Source organism: Cinclus cinclus, chromosome 2 (genome assembly GCF_963662255.1).
Source record: "Cinclus cinclus chromosome 2, bCinCin1.1, whole genome shotgun sequence".
NCBI classification, from domain to species: Eukaryota; Metazoa; Chordata; class Aves; order Passeriformes; family Cinclidae; genus Cinclus; species Cinclus cinclus.
Window position 1 is genome coordinate 110031929 of NC_085047.1, and position 18264 is coordinate 110050192.

Here is an 18264-nt window from a genome sequence, read left to right on the forward strand (position 1 = left end):
AAATGTATATTAATGAAACAGCGCGTTGACCCTCCTTTCTCCACAACGGTTAGCTTTTCCTAATGAAGTCCGCACAAATCGCCGCGAGGAAACAAAAATACACGGAGGTTAGTTACCACGCTATCATTCAAAAGGAGTTATTTCACTGGAAAGACGTTTTCTGGACAGATTTACTGGTTTCCAGATGCGCTGCTCGTAATGTTTTCAATAGAGGCAGCAGCAGCATGGAGAGAGTGATTTAGGGTTTTACGTAAGGTTAGTAGCCACCCTTAGTGCGCTGCCTCATCGGTAAGGGACAGGCAGCGGCTCAGAGAAGGGCCTGGACAGCACACAGCCCTGCTCCCTGTGCCCCGCTTCCCTTTGGGGCCACGGCTCCTCAGAGGGGCTGCCTGGTTTCCTCGCTGGAAATGTATCATTAAGATAAGGCGAGGTGCCTGAACTAGAGCCCATCAATCCCCTGACACGTGCAGATAGCGAAATGCTGAAGTTGCGTGGGGTGGGGGAGTGAGAGCTTCCCCAGCCAAAAGCGGGTAATCTGGAGGCCTCATGTCCCACAACCACCACCACCACCCGAGCAAGGGCAAAACCCGCCCGGTCGCAGGGACGGGGTGGGACGTCCTGGGGCCACCAGGCAGGTCAGAGCCCGCGCCCCCGACGGCTGCCAGCCCCCTCCCGCAAGCCACCCCTTGTCGCTGAGAGCCCCGGGTGCGCACGGGTGTGCGGTTATAATCATCGCCGCCCTGATGAACTTCTCGTGAACTGTTTAAAAGTGGAGGTCTGCTGAACGAGGAGCGGCGCCACTGCCAGCCATAATTTCATTGCAACAAGCAGCAGACTTTTAACTCTTCGCACACCCTGTCCCTCCTCCTCCTCGTCTCTCTCCCCGCAAGCAGCTGTCTGTCGGGGATACCGGCTCACAGAGGCTCGGCCATACGCAGGCAGCTCCACAAGCGCTCTGCGCTGCAGGGATGGGGGGGAGGGGGGGGCAGTGGAGGGGGCGTGGGGGACACCGCACCTATTTATACCCAGCTTCCGCGGAGGTGGGTACAGCCGGTCCCGTTATGCAACCCCGACGGCAGGCTGAGCGCCCCGGCACACGGAGGAAACCGAGGACACGTCTCTCCCTCCCTCCCTCCTCCTGTCACCCACCGGGCCACCGCCAGCGCGCCCCAGCCCCCCCGGCCGCCCCCGCTGCGCTGCGCGGCGGGGCGCGGAGCGGGGCTCGGCAGCCGGAGCGCGTACGGCATTTCCTCCGGGAGGTGTCTGGCCGATAAAGCCATTTGCGGCTAAATATAGACGGTGATGCACGGAGGAGGGAGGGAGGGAGGGAGGGAGGAGGGACGGAGGGAGGAAGACAGAGAGGGAGGGAGGCGCGGGGGGGTAGGGGGGATGCTGGAGAGAGTGAGAGCGCAACGCACACGCGGTTCCGCAGCGATGCCGCCGTGAGAAACTAGTTGTGAAAAGCGCCTGCAAGCACTAACCTGCCTCCCGGCGTGCTGCCGAGCAGGGCCCCGGCGTGCTGTGCCGTGCCGAGCCGAGCCGAGCCGTGCCGGGAACACCCACCCACCTCCCGCGCTGCCCGCGCCCCGCCGGCCCGCGCCGCAGAGGCAGGCACGGGCACACACCGCACTGCTCGGGCAGCTGATTAAAAAGGGAAACGTTCGGGTCTCCCTCGCAACGTCAACAGACTTTTGGCAGCCACTGACGCCAGCAGCAGCAAAGTTTTGTTAACAAGCTCCTGGCGTGGAAACGAGAAAAACCCGATGCCCGCGGGGAGGGGGAGAAGGAGGAAGAGGAAGACTCCGCTTCTCCGTGCCTCCAGGGGAAAGAGGAGGGGGTGGCATCGCCACCGGGACAGGGCGGCCTCCTCTTCCCCCTCCCTCTCCACCCCCATGACCCCGGGGTGCCTGGCGGCGAGTTTGCGAGGTGAAAGCCTCAGCGAGGGGCGAGGGGCGGGGGGGGCACACGGAGCACTGGAGGAAGCCCGGCGGGGCCGGCGGCTGAAGCGAGCCAGGAAGCGGGTCAGGAGGAGAATTGCAGCGGCGCACGAGTTCCCTTTTGGCGCCTTTACTCTTTTCCACCTCCGAGCTCCGCCTGGCAGCCTGCCAGTTTCCACTGCACAAGCCACGGAGCCGGCAGCGGCAGCGCAGCGGCAGCCGGCGGGGAGGGCTACGCGGGGTATAAAAAAAACCTCTGCAAGAGCCGATGGCACCGACGGAGCTCCGGGAGCTTCGGCAAACAACGCAGTCTTTCGGATATTAAAAGCCACGCAATAAATTACCGGCCTCTGATCCCTCCCCCACATCACCCCCCCCCCCCCCCCCGGCGCCCCCTCCCCCCGCCCCGTCGCCGCCCGGTTCCAGGCCACGGGAAGAATCATTTCTAGATTTGTGAAAATCCCTGAGAAAGAAGTGAAAAGCAATCGGGGACTCGTAGCGATCTACTTCGATTAGTCCTTAGCCCTGTTCATTCTGGAGCTTGATTTAAAGGGCAGCGCTCGCACGGTATTCATAAGCTTAAATACGGGCTGATGCTTATGAATGTGTTTAGGTACCTCGTTTATTTTCTACCTCCGACTTACATATTTACGACTTACAGGAACCACGACCTGTGCCACGGCTAGAAAGGAGACTTCAGAGACACCGTATTGCTGCACCGTTTACAATGCGCCATATAAAGCTCTGGCAGCAGCCAGCGATCTAATATTAGACAAGTGTTAAAAGAACAGGGTTGGCTGCGCTTTTTATATATACGTATAAAAAAAATAAAATACACTGTGGATTATTTTTTGCAATCTCCACACGACATCACCGCTAGTGACACGTTTTGTAAACCAGAGGAGGAAGCTGCAGACTAAGTAGCCGCCGCACGGATCCGCGGATTAGAGAAGTTTGACCTTTACCCGGGACGTGTGGCATTTCATTTAACCATAAAGCTAAGCACAATGCGCCAGCGAGATCGCTAAACCGATTTAAAATACATATAGAGTCATGCACGACAGTAGCGCATCTAGGTTTAGGCAGCGCGCAGGCACAGCACAAGGGGTCCGCGACTATTTTAAGGCTCTTGCCGCAGCCACCCCCATCGTTCCCGTGTCCCCCGTGTTCCCCCCTTCCGCGGCTCCCACACCGTCACGTGTCGAACAGCGACCGGGACTTTTTCCCGTGTAAACACAGCGCGGCGGAGCCGACCGGGGGCACCCGGGGCCGCCGAGCCAGCGCCAACGCCCGCACCAGCGGGGCATCCTCCTCGGCCCGGGCACCGCCGCCGCGGGCCGCCCGCCGCTCTGCGCCCGGCTCCGACCCCACGGAGACACCTCCGGGGCAGAAGGGCTCCGGCGGGGACGGCCCCCCCCAGCACAGGCGGCCCGAGGGAGCGGCGGCCGCCGCGCCCCCCCTGTCACGCCTTGGACCCTGCACAGACAGCGCTGAGCCGTAGCGGCAGCGGCGCGTTCCCCTTTCCCATATGCTGCGAGGCGAGTCATTGCACCGCTCTAAGCTGCCGGCGGCAGCCAAAAAGGGGGTGGACAAAAAAGTTTTCAATTAATGATAAGCCCAGGAACTGGGGAAGGGGGCGGGGGAGGAGGCCAATGAGGGAAAGTTAAAATGGCTGGTGATCCTTCAAATAACCCTGGCTGCCTTCCCCTGGAGCCCACACGGCACTGCCTGCCGCGGTGCCCCGGGGGAAGACCCGGACCCCCGGGCACACGCTCCTCGACGCCAAGGCGCACCGCGATGCCCATACCTGAAGCTTACGGGACACTGGCATGGCGGGAGGCACTCACGCTGCCCCCCCCCCTCTCCCTCCCCCCGGTTGAACCACATCTTGAGGGTGCGATAGAGAGGCTACGAAAGCTCCCACGCACACAGTGGGGGGAGGTGAGGCGGCTGGTACCCAACTTTGAGACATTGCCGCATGAAGGATTTCCCAGAGATTCGCGGGAAACACCGGCCCCGTCCCCCGCACTGACAGCCCCGCACCGCCGCCACGGCGCCCGCCCCCGGGCCCGCTGTCCCTCCCCCGGCGAGGGCCATGCCGCTGTCCCCCGGGCGCACGCCGCGGTGGCGACCGGGCGGGACGAGCGCTCCGAGGGGGGGCCGGGGGATTCCTGCCGCCGCTCCAGGAAACCGGGAAACAAGGCTACAGGAGGAGGCGGTGGCGGAGGAGGGAGCCACAAACCGGCTCAGCCACCGGAACCCCCGGGCCCCCGCGCAGACGGGGACCCCGGGGAGAGCCCGGGCTCCCTCCCGGCGCCCACCCGCCGTGGCATCTCCCTACGCAGGCCGTCCGCGCCATTTTACACACACATACACACACATACTGACACACACGCACGCACGGGAGCGAGGTTTCCGCTGCCTCTGCCAGAGACAACAGGCAGCAACCGAGCCTGGGCTGCGCAGGCGGAGCAGCGGCAGCAGTGGGAGAGAGGGACACACACACACGCAAGCACACACACCCACGCACCGCGGGCCAGGCAGAAATGTGCATTTCAGGTAATTTAAGGCTGCATTCCCGGAGCGGGGAAAGAAAAGCGTAGGCCTGCGGCCCCCCCGCCCCCCCAGCCCATTAACCCGCCGCGCATTCGGCATCCCCATCCCGCGAACCCTTCATTGTTGCCTTTATTCCGTATGGCTTTTGCTTTCCAGAAGGGGCATAGAGAGGGGAAAAAAAAAAGATGGGGGGGGGGAGGAAAGGAAAAAAATACCACCAAGCCAACCCCTTCCCCCCGCTCGTCCCCCATTGTTCGTCCGCGGGAGGCTGGGAGAGCGCAGCGCCACGGGCTCGCCATTAGCCAGGCTCCGGCGAGCCCTCCCCTGCCTCCAAAGATCGGGAAACATAGAAAGCAGGGTGGGGGGGAAACACCCCCACATTGAATACAAAAGTCCCGGAGCTCCAGTCAGAGTTGGGCGAAGGCCTGCGCTCACTTCCGCAACGTTATCCCTGCAGAAATACCGGAGCACGGCCCCCGTTTCCTTCCCCTAGCCCCCACCGCACCCCCGGGGGGTGGAGTGATTAATGGGCCGTACTCCCTTGGTTTCCCTCCGGCCACCCCGGCACACCGCTCCCCGGCGCGGAGCCGCCGCGGCACGCTGGGCGGGGGCGTCCCCCCCCACACACACATCCGTCGGGGACGTTGGGAGATATTGATCACGGACGACTTCATTTTGCATAACTGCGGCTGACAGGGCCTGTGGTTCCCTCATTTACGGAGCAACAGCTTCGCGGGGCTGATGGATGGGGAGCGGCTCCCTCCGCTCCCCCTACCCCCCACTCCGTTCCCCAGCGCCAGCCCCGCCGGGGGACGGCGGCTCCGCGCCCCATGCAGCAAATGGCCGCGCACAACAGGCAGATATTAAACTTGGGAGCCTCCGTCTCTCGTTTTACCTACCGCGGCCGGCATGGAAGCCTCTCGCTTCCCGCAGGGCTTTGTCTGCACAGCCACGGCAGAACCAGGGTCGGGGCACGGGGACCTTCGGCGACCGCATGCAAGAAAAAGTGCTTGGGAAGTTGGGGGGGGGGGTCCTTTTTTTTTTTTTTTTTTTTAATTCCCTTCTCCTCCTCCCAACAACAAACAAACAAACAGCCTGGTTTCTGCTGAACAATGCATAAAAATTAGCCTCGCCCCAAAGTTTATGTCGGGTTTATGACGCTAACATTTCTTCCTTAATGTGAAACGCTTTCCCGAGCACTTCTGGAAAGCGCTGGCGAGGCCTCAGTTAAGCAAGCTGCATTACGAGCACCTCTACTAAACGTCTCTGCGACGCGTCCCGACCTCACATCCACAACCTTCTCCACATTTTTAGAGGAAAAGCCTGTCTAGGGTGGGCACAGCCAGCGCCAAACCGCCCGCCCGACTCGGCCTGCGGAAAACACCGGGGCAAAAAAAAAAAAAAAAAAAAAAAAAAAAAAAAAGCCAAACAAACACACGTGAAAAAAAAAAAATCACAACATTTTAAAAGGAAAAAAAAAGGGGGGGGGGGGGGAGGTGAAGAAAAAGGAAACTAAAAGGACATAAAGTTGCCGGTAGCGGCGGTGCCCCGGCGGAGAGGAGGCAGCGTGGAGGCCGCCACCGACCCTGCCTTCCCATCCCTGCGCTCCGCACCGAAACAAAGCAGCGAATCAACTGCCATGCAGATGGGCGGCTATGAATTTTTTGCTGCTGCTTAGAGCTTTAATTACTCGTTCTTGATCCGTGGGACTACGACACGACACCGCCAAGGTTAAAATGCCCTGAACAGCTCTGAGCAGATGTGAACGAGTTGGCAGACGCGCAAATGAGGTCTGCCTCTAAGCATGATAACAAGTGACTAATACATTGCATATCGCTGAAAGAAAATTATTTTTCTCTAATTTGCATTAGCTTTTTTTTTTTTTTCCTAACGCCGCCGACATTCCCTCCTCAGAGGCAGCAGCATAATCCCGAAAATATTGCTCCGTGACTTTAAAAGATTTGGAAGGAGGCAGCAATTGCCAGTGTTTTGGCTATGCAAGTGTTTTGGCTATGCAGGCCTGTTTATCTTTCCGCCTTTGCTCCAAGGCGAAACTAGTTTCGCAAGCAGTATTCTTGTAGAAAAATGGCACATGTCATATAAAACACCAGTTTATAGGAATTGATGCTAAAATTGTTGAATGACTACTGGTGTACTTTTGCCACTAATAGCACAGTGTAATCCATAAAGTACCAAGGGGACAGTCAAGGCCAAAAGAGAAAAAAAAAACATAACAGATTGATGGGAGAGAAATAGATAAAGACAACCCATCGACCAAAACGACTAAAAGGGGGAAGAGGGAGGAAATAAGCATCTCCTCTTCTTACCTGCTTTCCACCCCAGAGCCGCCTCCTCAAAAAGACAATAGTAAGTGGAGGTCACTTACTATATAAAACACAGCGGTTCTCGTAGGTAGTGAAATTATGTCAGGTACAAATATAGGCCGGAACCCAGTTCTCCAAGTTTCCTCGACTTTCCAAAGGCTCTTCTGAAAGAGCCAGGAGATCACTCTGGATACCGGAGCAAACTTCAAGAACACACAGCATTTTACATCCTACACTCAGAAGACATACCGAGGGGCTTAGATGCAGAGGCTTTGAACAGAAAATAGCAACTCGGGAAATTTAGGCACGAGAAGTTTTTCACTCAAGACCTACACCAGGGATCCCTGCAAGTCCAGGTTATCAGGGGTCGTACGCTGCCATCTCAAGCGGTAACTCCTCTGCCAACACGTGTTTGTGAGGGAAACGTGCTGCCAGGAGCCGCACCGCGCCGTGCCGTGCCGTGCCGTGCCGCGCCGTGCCGTGCCCCAGCCCGACCGAAGCTCGCAGCCGGGCTGCCCTCTCCTGCCGCGGGGCTGCCGGCACACGTCGTCCGCCGCTCCCGCAAAGTCACCGGAGCCAGCGCAAACCTACCGCCGGGAGGGATTTCCCAGCGCCGGGGCCGGGCACGGAGCCGGCCGCTCCTCCAGCTGCCTCCGCGCGCTTGTAAATCAAGCGGAGGCGGAAAGAGGGGCCGGGGGGAGGGGGCGGACCGCTTCTCCCCGGCCAGCGGCGTTTGCTTAAGCGCGGCGGCAGGGGAAGCACGGCTGGGTGCCCCGCCGCCGCCGCCCGGGATGCCGCCGGGTCCCGGAGCGCCCCGCCGGGCTCCGCAGCTCCGGGCGGTGACTCCGGGAGCGGCGGGGCGGCCCCGGGGCCGCTCCGGCCGCAGCGAGAGCTTTTGTGTGCGAGTGCCAGAGAGGCGCGGGCTTTTCGCGCTCTAACAGCTGTCACATTATTTGCACTGGCTGTAAACAGCCTTCGCCTCCCACCCCCCCCCCCCAGCCCCCGCCCCTCTTGCCACAGAGTTAAATCCAGACTAACAATCCCCAGTTAGAGATCAAACCAACAACAGCAGCATTGTGTCTGCCTTCATTGCTTTACCATCAACTACTGCAGCTGGTTTACTCTGAACAAGGAACACCCTCTACCCACCTCCCCCGCCCTGGGGCCAGAAACGTGCTTGTTCCCGGAGGTTGGCCAGCCGGGGCCGCGCTGCCCGGGGGGTTCTGCGGGTCGGGGCTGGGGGTGCAGCTCCGCCAACCCGGTGTCAACGGGCGCCGAGCACCGCGGGGCTCTCCCACCACAGCACAGAGGGGTTTCCAGTCAGCACTCACGCCCGACGAAACGCCCGCACAATCACAAGTTGAGCTCCGCTCTCGGTCTGGCTTTTGGGAAAGGCGAGGGGGAACCCCGCTGTGGCGGGGAAAGCCGCGCCTGCAGCTGCGCAGCGCCCCGCGGCACACGGCGAGCTCGCCCCCGCGACGCGGCGCGCCTCCGAGCAGCCTTTCCCCGGGAACGCCGGGCTTCCCCCGATCCCTGCCCGGCCTCTCGCACCGGGCTGCCGCCGGCAGCGCCCGATCTGCTGTCGCAGCGAACCTCCACCCGAGGGGCCCCTCCGCCAGCCCTGCCCGGGACGGTGACCCCGCAACCCGCTGCGGCCCCAGCCCCTCCGCTCAGCCGGGAGACAGAGACAATCTCCCACCTTCTCCATTCCATCGTAAGGAGGAAAAAAATTACAGAAAAAAACCCAGAAAAATTACAATACCTAAAGCACGACTCCCGCTTCCTTCATGATACAAATCACCTGGAAGCAGAGGAGTGGGCTGCACACTCTCAGAGGGCCTTTTGCTGGGCACAGCTGGAATTTGAGTGCAAATCCTTCCACCTCCTTCCCTGCCCTTACTTACTTTGACATCAGCAGCAAAGTTGGAGGACATGTGGAATTTACTTTACAGAAGCATGGGGGAAATAAATCTATTCAAGGAAACCTCTCCTTGCCCATTCAAACTCCTGGCATTATCCAAATTGTGCATCTCTTAAGGGAAATCAGAGACATGGCAACTTTCTCTGAAATCTGTGTCCCACACAAACTCCTTAGGAGGCCATAGGAGCTGGAATCACACTTTCTATGTACCTATATGCAGTTTGGGAGCCAGCACCAGTAAGGAGAAATAGCTGGCTTTATTGGGAGTGTGTCTCCATCTTGGCCAAACTCCTGCCAAAGGGCAGTACTACCCCGGCAGGTATGGTGCCTCACACTAATGTGGCAAGTCTCCAATCGACTTCCGAATCAGATTCACCACCGAAAGACACCAGTACATATCTGCAGGTCAGTATCATCGACTATTCATTGCCTATTCGTATCTAGAAATCTGCTGGCCTGGTAAAAACCACTGCTAACAGAACAATGTCAGCAAAGGCTGCAACATAGTCTTGTGAGAGACAGGCGATTCGTGCCTACTGAGGCTCTTTCAGCACAAAGGCTTTTAGAGGAAGAAGAGAGAGAAGGGGGGAAAAAGGAGGGAGGGCTCTCGTGTTTCAGGGCTGCTGTCCCCTGGGAACCAAGAACCAAGTGTAGCTTCAATCAAATGCTGACTTCTCCTCTGGGAGCTCCGTAGGAAACCTGATCTCACTAGCTCATGCCTGCCTCCATGCATATAGGTTGGGTTTTCTTTCATACCAGCAATTTGTATAAAGAGGGGAGCCAATATGGTTTATTGCAAACGAGATCTCGCAGTAATGGATCTAGAGAGATATTTCTGTAGCTAAAATAAGACAACCTTCAGCCACCTGCTCAGGGCAGGCCGTGCCACAGCCGCCTCCAGCTCCGCACACGCAGCTCTGCTGTGGGCGCCCCTGGCACTGCACAGCACAGCCTCCCACGCATCTCCCCGAGCCCTGCATCCTCCCCAACTGGCAGCACCCGCCCTGGGTTGGGGTTTTGTGCAATGCCGGGTTACACTTCCATTAAAACGTTTACCCGGGGAAATCGCTTCCTGCTTGCAAGTACTGTTCCAGCTTCCCCCTGCTACTCCCAACTTTTAGCCAGAGGTGTTTCTCTCCTCGACCAGCGAGGCGTGGAGACCCGGCAAAGCATCCGCCCCTGCCCCACTGGTCCTGGGCTGCCCTGGCACGGCAAAGCACGGCACAGCACAGGAGGTCTGCAGGGGAAGGCAGGCCAGTCCTCAGAGCTCCACATAACTTCACACCGGACTGCTTAGTTCGGCACGGGGCTTTCCTAATCCACTTTGTGCTTGACTACTGAAATGGGAAGAAAGGAAAACACTGCACGGGGAGCACAACCAGACCAGAGCAAGGTGAGCCTGGGGGACTGCAGCCTGTGGGAAGGGCTTTCCTCAACATCCAGCTCTGCCTCCTACTGCTGTGGGCAACTCGGAGAAGCTTAAAGCACAACCCAGCACACCAGGGCGTGGGAGCAAAGGGGATTGCCCGAGGATCAGAGATCCCTGTAGGATGTCTCCATAGCCGGGAGCTTTCACATGGAGAAAGTTTGTCTCAAGGAGCGAATTTACACTTAGAAAGAGCTCAGCCCATCCCTTCTTGTGCCATTAACAGGTTCTCTGTGAATTTCAAGGAGAGCTGAGACTATGCCCCTGCAGCATATTTGATTTCACTTCCCTGTCCCGACCTCTCACCACACACAAATGCCATACTCAAACCATGACTAAACCAGCCCCACAAAGCTCTCTCACCCATCCAGGAGACTCCCAGATGCAATGCCACCCCACCCCAGGGGAACACAGAGGAAACACAGTGGTGGGTGAGGGACAGGCACCTGTTCACACAGGGACAAGGACACCCATCGGGCTGCCCCAAGCATGGAGTCTGCTCTCTGTGCAGGTACAGGTGTATTTCTCTCTGCCATCAACTCTCCCAAGTGCCAGCTACTCCAGTACTCCCGTGAAGGTGGAATTCTCACTTTTATAACTGAGGATGCAGGCCCAAATGTTTTGTAATATGCAAATACTGAAAGACATATGAGGCCCCCAGGTAGGATAAGACCAAGAGCTACTCCAGCTGGAAACGAAAAGCAAGCCATGCTCTGAGAAAGAATGAGCTGGCAGACTGCAACCCACCATGGACCATCTAGAGGTGCATGGGGAAGGAACCCACCAGAGCACCAACCCACTGCAGCTCCTGGATGTGGGAGATTACTCCACGGGCAGCCACGGAAAGGAGAGCACCACGGCTGGGAGCACTCTTGGCCCTCCTGTCCGAGGAGCAGGCAGAGGAAGGAAGCACGATACCAGGCTTTCCCGATGTAGGCTCGGCTGTGGAGCACAGCCCAGAGCCTCCCCTTTCCCCTGTGCTCTACTGAACACACTCAGCTCTTTATATGAGCTGTTCCCAGTGTGGCTGGTGGATTCTGTGCTTTCCACTTTAATTGTCTTATCCAAATAAAGCTTTGTTTTCCTTAGCACGACAATCCCAACATTCAAACCGAGATTTTCATTGGACAGAGGAGATATTTTATTCTCTGATTGTTTAGGGAGTCAGGGCTTACACGGAACAGCCCCGGCTTGTGTGCCTCCACTCACAATGGGTGCTTTGCAGTCCCTTGTCCCATCGTATAGATTCCTTTTACAGAGTTATCAGGATGAGAATCATGTATCTCTACATTTCATAGCTTTCCAAGTCTACCCTAGACTTTAACAAGTCTTTTAGCTTGCACCTAGACAATAAATTTAGTTTAATTTAGCTTCCGGTCTTTAATTTTAGCAGGTCTTCTTTTTGCATGCAAATCAATATGGCAATTACCATCTAAAAGCTCACCCAGCCCTAGGTCAATGTAAATTGATCATTGTCCGCCTTCTACAAAATAACACCGGGAGTCTGTGGTGCATAATGAGATTATACTGGAAACTGTCTTTCAGATCACAAATTATATTTCATGCTGTCAGGATCTTCTCCAAGCGGACTTCCTTGCATGTCTAACCACACGGCACCAAATCTATCAGCTCATGAGACAGTTTTGGGGTGCAAAGAGTGAAGGAAGAGTCCCAAATAATTCAACAATGGTTTTGGAAAACAGGCAGGAAGGTACTGAGGCACGCTCTCACTCACTAACTTTTCCAGCAGTGGAAGAGAGGAAGGGAAAAAAAATCTTCCCTCAGCCAAGAACTGCTCTCCAGCAAACAAGGAAAAATGAATTCCCCGCTGGAAAGCAGCAGAACTTTCCTAAAGCCACATTTGCAAGGAGTTCTTGGCCTCCTCCTTTCCATCCCCACCTCATCTGCTGGGCCATTCAAAGGAGCGCTGGCACCCTGCTCCGGACAAACCCGAGGAAGGATGCGCTCTCCTGGCAGAGACCTCCCTGCCCGCCACAGCCCGGGGACCTGAGCAGGTCAGGTCGGAGGGAAAGGTCGCTCCGGAGCAGCGGCTGCTGTAAGCCGGTTCCCTGAAAGGCCAGAGGATTAACGGGATCTGCTCACAGCCAGGGGAACTCCCCCTGCCTGCAGCCCGGGCCTCCGCGTTCCCTCCGGCACGCACACGGATGCAGCCAGAGAGCGCAGCTTGGCGTGTGCGAAAGGGGCAAGCCCGGCTCTCCGTGCCACTCCTCGGGCTATTGCAAAACCAAGAAAGAGGGCAGCAGGCCCGCTCTGGCCATCAATAATTTCTGAAGCAACACCAGCCTAAGGAGGAAGTATTAAACTCGGCTTCATGCTGCTCTAAGCCCACACTAAAATGTGATGTATTGCAGTGTTCGGGGGAAAGACAGCGCATCGCACATCACCTGTGCAACCCAACTACGCTGCAGGGTCCCAGCAAGAGCACAGATCTTTGTCAAGACATGCAGGAATCAGAGATTACTTGTCCTCCACACTAAGCAGCGACTTACTCCAAGCCATATTTAGTCTGAGAGCAACGTGGCTGCTTAGCTACGACCTGAAATGCAGCAGGCCTTTTGCCTGTCTTTGCAGGGGCCACTCATCGGTCAAAGTTGAGAGACCTTGTAAACGACAGCCACACATTGCCAAAACTACTTTGGTATGTGCAGCACACATTATTTCGAGCTGTGGCGACCCGGGTCCATTTTCTCCATGAATGGAGACATGAAAACATGTCAACAACTTTGTGCACTCTCGCAGCTGCGTGGATGCAGAAAGTTTGCCTGCATGGACTGTACAGGACCCCCTGAAGCTCAGTCACTGTTAGGGGACCTTGGCTTCCTCATCAGTCTTCAAAAAAGTGAATTACCATGGGGTAGAGGAAGAGGAGGGAAGGCGGATGACAATTTTGAACTGCCTGAGAAGCTGCAGCTCTTAGCACATTCTGGTGAAGGCAGATACAGTGTGTGACACGGAGCTGGGTTGTCCACCAGCACAGGAATCAAGCCAAGGCACCAGAATTGTTTCAAGACCCAGTCCATATTTGGGCATTCACCTCACACATCCCAAGTATTGCTTTTAATATTAGAGACATTCGCCAGTGTGGTTCATAATGCACTCAGATGGGAGAAGTCATTTCTGTTAGCTCTCAGATTACTGGCTTGGTCTTGGGGGGGGGGGGGGGGGGCGTTTTGTGGGGGGAGAAGAGAGGGAAACCCTGCTGAGTCTGTTTGCACTGGTCTCTATTAGATATGCAACAAATCTGCCATTTCCGGCGCTGCTTCTATCTAATTAGAGATGTATTTAGATGTAACGTGTAAATAAGCGCTGAGCAGCCTGCTGCCCTGGCTGCGTGGACTGCTCGGGAGCATTTCCAATAAGGCTGTAGTGCCCGGAACCAGGGCTCAGACAAAGAGGGATGGGAATGGTCTGCGCTGCAGGCGAATCCAACAAAACCAGCTTTTATCTATCGTTCTAAAGCCTTAACTGCTTTTAATCTGTACCGCCCAGGCTTGCACGCCAGGATCGTATCTCATCCACCGAGGACGTCTCAAGCACAAAAGGAAGCACACACGCACGGAGGAGCTGCGAACGACCCCCGACCCACCCGAGCTGCAACGCAGACCCCGCTCCCCACCTGCCCTTGCGTTCCACGAGATCTGTTTGCTCCCGCGGGCTTCCCAACACCCCGGGGCAGGGACGGCCGGCTCCTGCCTGCACAGACACGAGTCGAGGGCTGCCCCACGCTGTGAGCACAGATGAGGCCCCGTGGGGCGAAGGGCGCCGAGCTGCTGGGGGAGAAGTTGAGGGAGCCTGAAGGCGGCCAGGGAAACTCGCTCCTCCCGCGGGACCGGGAACCTCCATCTCGGGATTTCCGCTGCGGCCCGCGGGAAGGAGGGGGGGGCACGGCAGGGCCGGGAGGGGCGGAGAGCCCCGGGGACACCCCCGAGCCCGAGGGGCTGCCCCGGCCCTGTGGCTGCCGACCCCTGCTCCAAGCGTTCCTCGGAGTTTCCAGAGAGGAAACTCCTGGGAACGAAATCATCTGGCAGTCGCCTGGTGAACTCTTTTCCTGTTGTGGGAAACATGTCGTTTAAAGCATTAGATGGACGGGGGGCAGCGCCGGGGCCCGGAGGCGAGCTACCCCGTCCCTCCGACATCATCCCTGCGATCGCTGCTGTGCCGCCGCATCTTTCCAGGCCGAGACGGCCAGCCCCGATTCCCTCTGGCGTGAAGGGTTAACAACCATCATCACCACCACAAGAAAAAAAAAAAGGAAGGAAGAAAAGAGGGAGGGAAAAAAAAAAAGAAAAAATATCGCGGTGACCTTTTCCTCTCCGTCTCCCCCACTCTCCCTTTCAGGCTCCGGTTCCTGAGCTCGCAGGGAGCCTGAGCGGCTGTCTAGACCGATCTATCACAGACGGACAAACAATACCAGGAGAAGCCCCTGCCCGGTCCCTCAGCCTCCGCCACTCACCTTAGAAATGGCGAAGAATATAAAAGTGACCGCGATACAATCCTCCCTGGTATATTTATAGCCTTCCACACAGCCCACCTTCATGCCTGACAAATGAGATTTTGTCTGCTCTCTCAACGTACGCTCCAATAAACACACACTTTTTTTTTTGCCTTTTTTTTGTGTCGGTCTGTTTTTGGTAACATTCCGGACTCGTCCCTCCGATCTCGGGGCGGATGAGGGCCCACCACGCCCGTGAGTGACGGCAGGTTTGAATGGGGGGAGCACTAGGGGTGTCCCGGTCACTCGTCCATATGCAGTCTCCTAACCTGGAAGCTTCAGCATCCGTATTCATCACGGCCCTTCGCACCCGGCCACCCCCCCCCCCCCCCCAGTCACCCGAAGTACTCCCGGATCCCTGCCAGCCTTCCAGGTTGCGTATTAAAGAGGTATACGGGGCGAGGAGCCGGAGGTCCAACGCTGCAAAAGGCTGGGGAATAACTAATGAGCTGTGCAGCCCATTGATCCGGTGCATACTTCCTAATTAACTCTGAGTCACCTATTTGTGACAGCAATTCAAAGAACTGCACCAGGGATAAACTGCAACCCCGGCGCGCGAAGGCAACCCGGCGGGGGGGGTAGGGAGGGAAGGGGGGGCGGGGGAGGAATTTGCTCCTAATCCTCCTAAAAGCAATTAGGGTGAGCGCTGCGCTGGCTACCTCTCGGAAAGAAAAAAAAAATAGTGGGGGGAAAAAAAAAAAAACCACCCAGAGGCTCCAACAGCAGAACCGAAAGGAAATGAATCGGTGTGTCGCAAGGGCGACAGCACCGGGCTCCAGACAGACAGGCAAGCCTCGACACCTCGGAGACGAAAGTCGGCGAGAGCGGCGGCCGGAGGAAGCGGAACGCCGGTCTCGGCGGGCAGCGGTGCGCACGGAGCTGCGGGAGGAGCGCGGGCCGCGGTGACCCGGGAGCGGCGGAGTCACCGGCGGGGGGTGCGGGCACTGCCCGGGGGACCCAGATCCCGCAGCGCCCGCCCGCTCTCACCCACAGCTTTGTTCCCAAGCGGCTCTGGCGGGGCATTGCTCTTCCCGGCCGCCCCCCGCGGTAGGGCCACGGGGAGGGGGCGGGGAAAAAAAGAAAAAGTTAATAGAAACCTTTGGAAAATCCGGGCTTGGCTACGTGGTGCGGGTTGGGCTGCCCCCCCTCCCCCCCCCCCTCTTTTTAATGCAAACACGAATACAAAAGCTGCGGGCTCCAAAGAGCAGATGAAAGCAACGAACAGAATTTCTGGAAAAGATTCATTAGTGGGAATTAATGCTGCGAGGAGCTCCGCGGCGATACCATTAAAGTCAGTCCCCACACTTTGTCAGTTTTACACCGCTCGCTATGGTCGGGGCTTTTTTTTCTTGTCGGGTTGGATGGGGGAGGTGCTCTTCGCCTTCACCTCGCCCCCTCTGCGATCACCAAACCCGGGATCCGACAGACATCGCGGAAACGAAAGGGAGGGAGGGAGGAAGGGGAAAGAAGAAAAAAAAAAACAACAAAAAAAACCCCCATCGAACATACACACATCGAGAAAGAAAGAGGAACGTGAACGCTCCGCAGCCCTCGCCCCCGGACTCGCTCCGCGAACATCAAATGCATGCCTCATATGCTGCGCAGAGCCGCCCCACTTGGCCCTGGCTTCACAAAGCAGCCTCCGCTGCCTCCCCGTCTGGCCGTCCCCCTCCCGGCCGGCCAACTGATGGCAATCCCCGAGCCTCCCTCCGGCGCTCTCTCCCAACTCCAAACTACATTTTCGGGCTGACTAAACTTCCGTGTCACGCCGGACCTCACGCCAGCACAGCTCCGCGCACGGGAAAGCCCCGGGCCGCCCCGTCCCACGTGCGCCGCGGCGCCCGCCCCACCGGGGCGGAGGGACGGGGGGAGCAGCGCCTCGGGCTCTCCCGGCGGGAAGAAGGCGGCCGGCAGCGGGCTCTCCCCGCCGCTCACCTGCCCTCCGCCGCCGGACCGCGCGCTGCTCTCGGCGGGGAGCGCGGAGCCCGGCCCGCCCGGCGCGGGAGCTCTCCCCGCTCCAAGAGCCGGCAGCGCCGCTCCTTGCTCGCCCCGTCCCACGGGAGCCCCCGTAACGCCGCTGCTCCGGCGCCTTCCCAATCACAAAGTGCGAGACGACGGGAACACCGCCACCACTCCCCACACGGGCGCACCGGGGCCGACAACGCGATCGGGTGCTTCCCCCGCCTCCGCTGCCCCAAACAGGCATCTTCACAATCAACTGCCTCCAAACTTCCCCTCCGACACCACAGCCCTGGAGGCGCTCCGCTAGACCCTCCTGCCCCCGCCGCCGCCTGCCCGCCACTCCCGCCCGCGCCCCGCTGCCCCGCTGCCCCGCGCCGTAACTTTGTGCCGCGCCGCCGCTCTGCTTTCCCCGCGGCCGGACGAAGAGAGCCCCGCACCCGCCCCGTCACCGCGGGATTCGGCTGCGGCGCTTCCGCACGGGAGCTGTTCGCGGAGCGGAACACTGACCTTCCTGCCGCGCCGCGGGGTTGTGGCGTGCGCGGTCCGAGACGCGGGTCCCCACACCGTCGCCTGGCCCTGCTGCTCTCCCTGAAGGGCAGCCCCGTCAGGGGTAGGAGGAAGAGGCGAGAAAAGTTTCACGATCCTACTCCCCCTCTCCGTGAGTGCCTGTGTCGCGGCTTGCCCCAGCGCGGGCGGGTCAGAGAAGGGGCGCGGAAAGACCAGGGAGCTGCGGGAAGCAAGGAGCAGGAGCGTGGCCGCCCTCTGCGCCGACGGGGCAGGTGCCCGCGAGAAGGGATTTGCTCCTCGGCTCGGCTCGGCTCAGCAGCGGGAGTGGGAGCGGCAGCCCGCGATGCTCATTCCGGCTGCCGGCTCTGGTTTGGCAGCGCCATGTTGCTGGCTTGCTCCGGGCGAAGTTCCTGCGCTGGCGAGCGCGGCGCTCCCCACATCTCGCCCGCGCCACCGTCTCCCGTGCCCTGGCCGCCGCGGCTTTGTGTGTGTGTGGCTGGGGATTTAATTCTCCTCCTCCTCTTCTCCTCCTCTCTCTCTCTCTTTTTCTTTCTCTCTCCCCCCCCCTCCCCTCTTTAGTCCGCCGGGAAAGCCGCTCTTCCTCACCTTGCCGCTGGGAGACCGGGCTCCGTCTGCTGCACGCTGCGCTCCCCTCGCATCCCCCCTCCCTCTCTCCCTCCTCCTCCTCCTCCTCCTCCTCCTCCTCCTCCTCCAGCCGTCGCCTCCCCTCCCTTCCCCTCCCCCCGGGCAGGCGCTGCACCGAGGGAGCCGCCGCCAGCAGCAGCAGCGGCAGCAGCGCCGCCACCGCTTTTTCCCTCAGCAAGTTTCCCCCTCCCCTGGCTGCGTTTCCCGGCTCAGGCAGGGCTCGCCCGGCCGCTCGCCCGCTTCCCCCCCCTTGCCCTGACTAATTGATTTGCCCCCCTCGCCGCGCCGCCAGCCCCTCGCCTCGCCCGCTCCCCCCGGCTGGCACAGGTCGCTGCCAAGCTGCGGCGCCCCGGGGGGGGACTCCGCGCTCCCGCGCTCCCCAGCAGGCAGGAGGGGAAAGCCGCCCCCCCCCCCCCCGCCCCGCCGATACTCCCCTCTCTCGCTACCCAGAAGGCCAGTGGAGAACCGCAATT

At 58.9% G+C, this 18264-nt stretch overlaps 1 protein-coding gene across 6 annotated transcripts in view; it reads right to left on the bottom strand.

Annotated features, from left to right (window-relative positions):
- BCOR (BCL6 corepressor) overlaps positions 1–17778 on the bottom strand; it is a 58465-nt gene extending 40687 nt beyond the window's left edge. For 5 of the 6 annotated variants that reach the window (XM_062488113.1, XM_062488111.1, XM_062488114.1 and 2 more), the window contains exon 1: positions 17147–17296. The gene's annotated coding sequence lies outside the window, so the exon portion shown is untranslated. Of the gene's footprint in view, positions 1–17146; positions 17297–17752 lie in introns of those variants that run through there. The other variant, XM_062488110.1, reaches the window with a different exon arrangement.
- Positions 17779–18264: the final 486 nt, after the last annotated feature.